This window comes from Cynocephalus volans, chromosome 8 (assembly GCF_027409185.1).
Source record: "Cynocephalus volans isolate mCynVol1 chromosome 8, mCynVol1.pri, whole genome shotgun sequence".
NCBI classification, from domain to species: domain Eukaryota; kingdom Metazoa; phylum Chordata; class Mammalia; order Dermoptera; family Cynocephalidae; genus Cynocephalus; species Cynocephalus volans.
Window position 1 is genome coordinate 64992266 of NC_084467.1, and position 8992 is coordinate 65001257.

The 8992-nt window shown below is 33.6% G+C and overlaps 1 pseudogene; it reads right to left on the reverse strand.

The window, feature by feature from the left end:
* Window positions 1-1527: 1527 nt before the first annotated feature.
* On the reverse strand, window positions 1528-1668 carry LOC134385283 (small nucleolar RNA U3; annotated as a pseudogene).
* Between the last annotated feature and the right edge of the window lie 7324 nt (window positions 1669-8992).

The following is an 8992-nucleotide window of genomic DNA, read 5'->3' on the forward strand; positions in this document are numbered from 1 at the left end:
GACGCAGTCAAGTCTCAACAAATTTTTAAAAATTGAAATCATTTCAAGCATCTTTTCAGACCACAACAGAATAAATCTAGAAATCAGTAATAAGCAAAATTTGGGAAATTATACAAATACATGAAAATTAAACAACATACTCCTCGAAAAGACAACCTACAGAGTAGGAGAAAATATTTGCAAACTATGCACCTGAGAAAGGATTAATATCCAGAATTAACAAGGAATTCAAACAGCTTAACAGTAAAAAACAAATAATCAAATTAAAAACTGGGCAAAAGAGCTGAATAGGCATTTCTAAAAGGAGAATATACCAATGGCCAAAAGACACATGAAAAAATGCTCAACACCATTATTTGATTTGGTTTGCAAATCAAAACCACATTGAGATATCATCTCACCCCAGTTAGACAAGCTATTATCAAAAAGACAAAGAATAAGAAATACTGGCAAGGATGCAGAGAAAGAAGAACCCTCTTACACTGTTGGTGGGATTGTAAATTAATACAGCCATTATGAAAATACATTATGGAGTTTCCTGAAACAACTACAGCTAGAACTACCATAGAATCCTGAAATCCCACTATGGGGTATATACCCAAAGGAATGGAAATCATCGTGTCAGAGGGATACCTGCACTACCAGGTTTATTATAGTTCTATTTACAATAGCCAAGATAAATGTCCAACCTAACTGTCCACTGATGGACATCTGGATAAAGAAAATGTGGTGTGTATATATATACATACACAGGAGAGAGCAGAACTGTGGTTACTAGAGGCAGTAAAGGGGGAGATGGAAGGAGGATAGTGAAAGATAACAGACATATAACAGCTAGATAGGAAAAATAAGTTCTATGGGTGTGCAGTCGAGCTAGGCATCTATAATTAACAACAATTTGCTGCATGTTATGAAATGCCTAGAAGAGAGGAGATCGAATGTCCTCATCACAAAGAAATGATTAAGCTTTGTAATAATAAACATGCTAATTATTCTGATTTAATCATCACACATCATATAAATGTATTGATATTCAACTATGTATCCCACAAATATGTATAATCAATACATTTGTATTAAAAAAGAAGAAATAAACAAATAAAACACTCTATTTCTATTTGGAAAGATGGTAGTTAGAAGATACCATGGAGTGTCTTAGGCTGTGGCTCTCAGGAGCTGTGGCAAGAGGTGAAAGGTTTACTGTTCTTATAGTTATGAGCAATCTTAAAAAGTGAGATTGGTCATAGAATTTCTACCTCTGTCTTTGTCATCTTGATTCCTTTGATTGGCCCCCCCTTCCATCTCAACCCCACAGTCCACCCAATTCCAGGTGCCCAGTGTTCTTGTCTCCCTCTTCATTGTGACTTAAAGCAACTTTCCAACATTTCCTACTTCTTCAAGGATATCTTGAAGAAGGATATCTTGAAGAAGCCAACTAATCTACTAAACTATCCTGTATATTAACTAATGAGCCAGTAGTCTCTTATATCCTGTTGTAATATAATAATAAAAGCATTATATTTGGTGTCAGGAGACTCCACCTGCCATGAGTTGTATGACCCTGGGCGGGTTACATAACTTCTCTAAGTCTCAATTCCTCATTGCTCTACAGTCAGAGAAACTTCTCTAGTAATGAACTATAGAAATGATCCCTGAAAGTATAGTCTTCCTCATTGCTAATAGAATATCAATGGCCCACAGAATTATCATAAAGAACTTTGCAAATTATAAAGTATTGGGAAAATATATGAAATTATTGACATGTGAGTCAAAACTCTTTATGAGAGTCATATTTCAGGAGATAACGTCTTAACATATAGGGTGAATTTTTATGATAGGAATGGCAGGTAGAGGAGTTAATATGGGCTCTGAGTTGATTCTTCTGTGTCCTTCAAAACGCACATCAAAACCAGGTGTCTCTTATTCCCACACAATTCTGTAACTCAGGTACACAATTTAAATCGTTTGTATATACCATAGTGAACATTTACCCTTTAATCTGTTAGCAAATACAGAGTCTGAACTTTGGGTAGGATCAGAGAGTTAGGCTACTAGTGACTGCTTTGGTTTTGTTCTGTCCTAATCAGCCCTCAGAACAGTAAATTGTTCTATGATATATCCTAATGAACACCAAACCTCAAAGAGGTTCCACAGACATTTCAGCACTATGTCTTCATTTGGTACAACCCCAGATTAATGCTGGAAGGCTGTTTTGTGTTTTTGAATGGCTAAAAAATATACTACCTTTTAAAACTGTTAATTACCATTATTTTTGTAAGAATGAGTCATTGAATTTGGTCATATGTCACCTCTGGATTTATTGATATAAATTGGCATTTGGGAGTATTAATAGCAGAATATAATCCACAATCCTTGTCTACACAAATTGCAGTAAATTACAGTTCACAAAAATTGCTGTACTAAGAAGAAACAAAAAATGGTTATGAATTTCATAAAGCAAATACAGTATTCCTAAAATAATTACAGATTTGTCACCTTTAAAATGTTCAGTTGTTTCTCAAAAATAATCAGTATTAAGTAAAGACACTTTCATCCCACATTATATAACATCAACTTTATAGTTACCAAATCTCTTTTTTTGTATTTATTTTAGAAAAGATGGTCCATTTACTTTCTTCTGAAAAAAAAGTAATGTATAAAAAATAATATTAATAACTTTAAATGGATAAATGAATCTCATTTGTATAAAATTTTATGTCACTGGTGTTATATGATTATTATTATTCAGTAATTTTTATGTTATAAAATTGTGATTTATCATTCACTATCAAGAAATATAATCCATTTACTATAAAGAGTTTGATGTATTTTAAAACTACAGGAAATAGTCAGTTTTTCATTTGTTTTGTTTTGCTTTTGAAGTAACACCCTCTTGAACAAGCTCAAGTTATTAGGAAACAGACTTTTAGAGTGATCTTCCACTCTCCTATGCTAACTTCAGTTTTTTGTTTTTTTGGGTTTTTTTGTCTTTTTTTTTTTGTGACCGGTAAGGGGATCACAACCTTTGGCTTGGTGTCATCCGCACCGCACTCAGCTAATGAGCACACTGGCCATCCCTATATAGGATCCAAACCCACGGCGGGAGCGCCACTGTGCTCCCAAGTGTCGCACTCTCCCGAGTGCACCACAGGTCCGGCCCCTAACTTCAGTTTTAAATAAATTATTCTATGCGTACACAAAGTATATGTAAAGTCTCACACAGTATATGAGTTTATTATATATTAAGTTTATATCAGAAAAGACAGAACATGTTGATTTCTTAGCATAAAACTAAAAAGAAAAGACTAAAAATTTATGCTTAGTAGTAGATAACTCTGATGGAAAGATGACTGATAAGTTCTCCATTGGAAGCCAACAAATTAGACAAAAATAAAAATTAAAACTTACCCCCTAAAATAAAATTGTAATCAAAATGTTTATCAATAAAAGTCTGCAGGTTTCTATGTTTTAATGACTTTCAGAGTTAAGTAGAAGTGATCCAAGTTTAATTCTAAACCTTTTACTTACCACCATTATACAGTAAAATTAAAAGTTCAACAAAAGCTGATGAATCCTATAGTGTATTTGTTTGTTTTATGTAAGGCCAACTCATAAGGGAATAGACACAAGGGGTTGACTTTTAATGCTAATTTTTATTTCTAATGCTTACAATAAATTAAGTCAACCTCTTTCTAAGTTTTGTACAGCCACACATGATCTAAATTGCTCTGTGTAAATAAAACACTTTAGAAGCTTATAATTCCTACGGAGTGCTTTGATTATTTTAAACAAACTAAACTCAAACAGCAAAAAATTTCACAAGGGAAATTGTTGTGTGGTTTGAGGCCACATAATCTGGTTCAACCCTTGTCTTTGCTGAGTTAAAGGCATGCTCATTAACTTGAAACAATAAACTCAAACCTTAACATTTCTGGAGAGAATTCAATTCAGGACTTTGGCAGTATCAATGGTAAATATTACACACAGGCTCAATGTGATCTTGTACAGATATGCAGGACATGTAGGTAATGTGGGCAGTGCCAAAGTTTTAAGTGAGCAACAGATATATTACATACCATTCCCTATATATGTGTGCCACTCTCTCACACACATACGAAGTTTTCTAGCTTTTACAATTTTCTAGCGTTCTCAGTGCTCAATTATGAGCTGTGGTTGTAATTTAAACATTTATTTAGACTAGAAATGTATTGGAATGGTATTAATTAAACACCACATTAAGAAAAGCTGGGCCATGCAAAAGTACACTTAAAAAAATAACTATTCATCTGTGGTTTATAGTCAAAAAGGAATGGTACAGACTAAGTAAGTGCCTTCTTAACACCTAAGCCAGATATGATAGAATTAGATAAGGCATTAACACAGAAAAAAAAAATGAACTTTTTGTGGGTAACAGTTTTTTTTTTCTTTTTACAAAACTAAAGTGAATTAAATTAGTGAAATAGTAGGATGTACTATATTGAAAAGAGAATGAAACATGGTAGAAATGAGTAGAGAAAAAAAGAAAAGACCCAGAAGGCAATGATGCTGAGGAACAATGATGTTTACGTGTAAGAGCAAACCACAGTTTAGCATGTATTCCACTCAGGTATGTCTCAAATATAATCAGATAGTTAAACATACGAATACACAAAATAAGACTGTAAACAAGCCAGTGAATAAGGGAATTTGGTGATTCCAAGAAATTTTCCAAAATTATAACTTTTCCATACTAACTACACATTTTCCTTTGTAATGGAAAGCTAGAAATCACTAATTCATACTGAACTAGAAGTTGTATATTTTTTTGAGAAAAAAATTTCATATGTTGTCTTTTTTCTAAAGTTAGACTACCATAACAAAGCAAAGACATGATCATAGAAATTCTTTTTAATTAAAAATAGGCTTGCCAAAGAGATGCTCATCATTCCAAATCAATCTCCCCAAATAGAAACTATTCCTAAAATTTTACTAGATTGTAAACAAAACATTCACTGCTGCCTCCATCCCCCCGTGCCAGCTCCCAACCCCAAACACTGTGAGATGTGTGCCTGAGAACATTTGTTGATTCACCAAACTACCTATCTTCTATCTATATTGTCCAGACCTTACAGATATTTACTGCATGTGTGCCAGATACCAGGCTAGGCCCATTCTCATATGTCCTACTTTATTACCATGTCACTGAGTATTAAGGACTATAACGTTGTGGAATTGTGTTTCAGGTCCCCAAACACAGTATATCATATACTATATATGTATCATATGAGGGTACTTCAAAAAGTTCATGGAAAAATAGAATTAAAAGATAATACAAATCTTTCTATGAACTTTTTGAAGTACTCTAGTATAGGCACTATCAACTCAAAGCCTTCTACCTGATATTCCTCCACTGTAATCTCATTTACTCACTCATTTACTTGACTACTATTTATCAAATGTCTATTATGCAGCAAGCATTGGCACTGTAAATAATACACGTATGAATGGATCCTAGCCTTGAGTAGCCTAGAGCTTAGCAGGTATACTGACAAGTTTCAATATATAATGGCAAATGCTAGGATATAGGAAGCACAGACTATTATGGGAGTTCTGAAGGAAAACACCAAGTTAATTAGGTATGAGGTGAGGAGTCAAGTCAGGAGTTCTAACGGCTGAGACTTGGAGGCCCTCAGCTATGTAGGAGACAGACGAAAGTTAAATTTTAAGTTACCTCCTATATACATGCAAAATCTTATCAGTTACTAAAAGACTTTTTACATATTCCTTTGGTTTAATTAAATCCTTTCATGACACATTCTGCTTTAAACTCTTGCTGCTCTGGTCATTTTTTTCCAATGTTCTCACAACTAAAATAGTTTACCATTAACCTTTGCTTTAAAAAAAAAATTAATAGCTAACATTTGTCAAGTACTTACTGAGGGCTAGTTACTTATGCTATGTGTTTTACCTGCTTTATCTCAATAATCCTCCTGACAACTTTATGAGACAAGTACTATTACTGTCTTCATTTTACAAATGAGGAGACTGAGGCTTATAGAGATTCCATAATTTATTCAGGGTCAAATAGCTGGTAAGTCATAGAGCCAGGCCTTGTATCTGGGTCTTATTTGAATCCTAAGTCTACATTCTTGGCCACCGCACTTTACTACCATCTTCCCTTTTCCTCCTTCAAAGCCCAGATTAATCGCACTTCCACCATGAATCCCTTTCTGCAGAAGTAGAAGTGAATGCTACCAGGCACAAGAACAAAACAACACTTTCTCTCAACAAAAAATAGAGTGAAAAAGTCAGCCCTATGCTGACCTATTAGCATTGCCATAACATAAAAACAAGACAGATATTATAAGACAAGAAAAACTATGGACCATCATTTCTCATAAAGATAGATACAAAAATCTTCAACAAAATATCAGCAAATTGAATTCAACAATGAATAAAAAGAATTATATACCACAACCAAATGAGATTTATTCCAGGCATGCAAGGCTGACTCAACATTTGAAAATCATTAATGTAATCCATTATCTTTACAGGCTAAAGAAGAAAAATCACAAGATCATATCATTAGATGAAAAAGCATTTGAAAAACTCTAACACCCATACAACAAAAACCCTCAGCAAACTAGAAATAAAGGAGAATTTCCTCAACTTGATAAAGAACATTGACAACAACACCAAATCTATAGCTAACAGTATACCTAATGGTGAAAAACTTGAAGCTTTCCTACTAAGATTAGGAACAAGGTAAGGATGTCCTTTATTGCCACTACTTCCAAAATCATACTGTAAATCGTAGCTAATGTAATAAGACAAGAAAAAGAAATGGTAAACAGATCGTGAAGGAATGAATAAATCTGCCTTTGCTCACAAAGGACATAGTTGTCTATGTAGAAAATGTTAAAGAATCAACAGAAACAGGAAAAAATAACACCCTCCTGGATCCAATAACCAATTATAGCAAGATGGCATGATGCAAGGTTAATATACAAAAGTCTGTTGCTTTCCTATTTACCAGAAATAAACAACTGAAATTTGAAATTAAAAACAAAATATAATTTACATTAGTGGCCCCCAAAATGAAACCATTAGGTCTAAATCTAACAAAATGAGTACAAGATCTATATGACAGAAACTACAAAACTCTAATGAAAGTAATCAAAGAAGAATTGAATAAATGGAGAGATATTTCGTGTTCATGAATAGGAAGACTCATAATATTGAGGTCAAGATGTCAGTGCTTCCTAACTTGACCTGTATGTTAAATGCAGTTCCAATCAAAATCCCAATAAGGTATTTTGTGAATAATGATGAATTGGTTTTAAAGTTTATGTAAAGAAGGAAAAGACCCAGAATGGCCAACACAGTATTGAAGGAAAAGAACAAAGTCAGATGACTAAACTATCCAACTTCAAGACTTACTTTAAAGCTACTGGAGTCAACACAGTGTGGTATTGGTGACAGCGTAGGCAAATAAATCAATGGAACAAAACAGAGAGTCCAGAAATAGACCCAAACAAATACAGTAAACTGCTCTTTCACAAAGGAACACAGGTAACATAATTAGCAAAAATTGTCTTTTCAATAAATAGTACTGGAAAAACTGGATATCCATATGCAAAAAAAAAAAAAAAAAAAATGAATCTAGACATAGACAGACCTTACACCCTTCACAAAAATTGAGTCAAAATGGATCAAATATAAAATGTAAAATGCAAAACAATAAAACTCCTAAATGATAATCTAGGAGAAAATCCACGTGACTTTGGGTTTGGTGATAACTTTTTAGATACAAAACCAAAGGCACAATCCATGAAAGAAATAAATGACAAGCTGGATTTCATTAAAATTAAAATTTTCTGCTCTGCAAAAGACATTGTCAAGAGAAGGAGAAGACAAGCCACAGACTGGAAGAAAACACTTGCAAAACACATATATGATAAAGGTCTGGTATCCACAATATATAATGAACTCTTAAAACTAAACAATAAGAAAATGAATCACCTAATTTAAAAATGAGCAAAAGATCTCAACAGACACCTCACCAAAGAAGATACAGTGATGGCAAATAAGTATATGAAAGATGCTCAACATCATATGTCATTATAGAATTACAAATTAAGATGATCACTACACACCTATTAGAATGGCCAAAATCCAAAATACTAACAACACCAAAAGCTACAAGGATGTGGAACAAGAACTCTCATTCATTGTTGTGGGACTGCAAAATGGTACAACCACTCCTGAAGTCAGTTTTAAAATTTCTATAGTATGGTAAAGTAACATACTACTTTACCACACAATCCAATAACACTCCTTGGTATCTATCTAAATAAGCTGCAAATTTATATTCATACAAAGACCTGCACATATATGTTTATAGCAGCTTTATTCATAATTGCCAAAACTTGGAAGCAATCAAGATGTCCTTCAATGGGTAAATGGATAAACTGTAATACATGCATACAGTAAGATATTATTCAGTGTTAAAAAGAAATGAGCTATCAAGCCATTAAAAGTCATGGCTTTTTAAGTCTAAAAAGGGAACATTTAGAGTTTGGATACCCTCTCCCAGCCTACACTGCCTGTCAACTACATCCCTCCCTGCCAAGAGAAAACAAGACATTGTTGTATGTAGAGACTGACTCAGTCTCAGTAATGTATATTACTAAGTTTTAAAAAGTCCATCTGAAAAGGCTACATACTATATGATTCCAATTATATGACATCCTGGAAAGGGTATAACTATGGAGACAGTAAAAAAAAAAAACAACTAGTGGTTGCAGGGATTATAAGGATTAATGGTAGACATGGAGGGGGTAGATGAATAGGCAGAACACAGAGGCTTTTTAGGGTAGTGAAATTGCACTTTCTGATACTATAGTGGTCGGTACATGTCATTATACATTTGTTCAAGCCCATAGAATGTACAACACCAAGAGCTCCTGAATGTAAGCTACAGACTTTGGACAATAAGGATTCACCAGTTTTA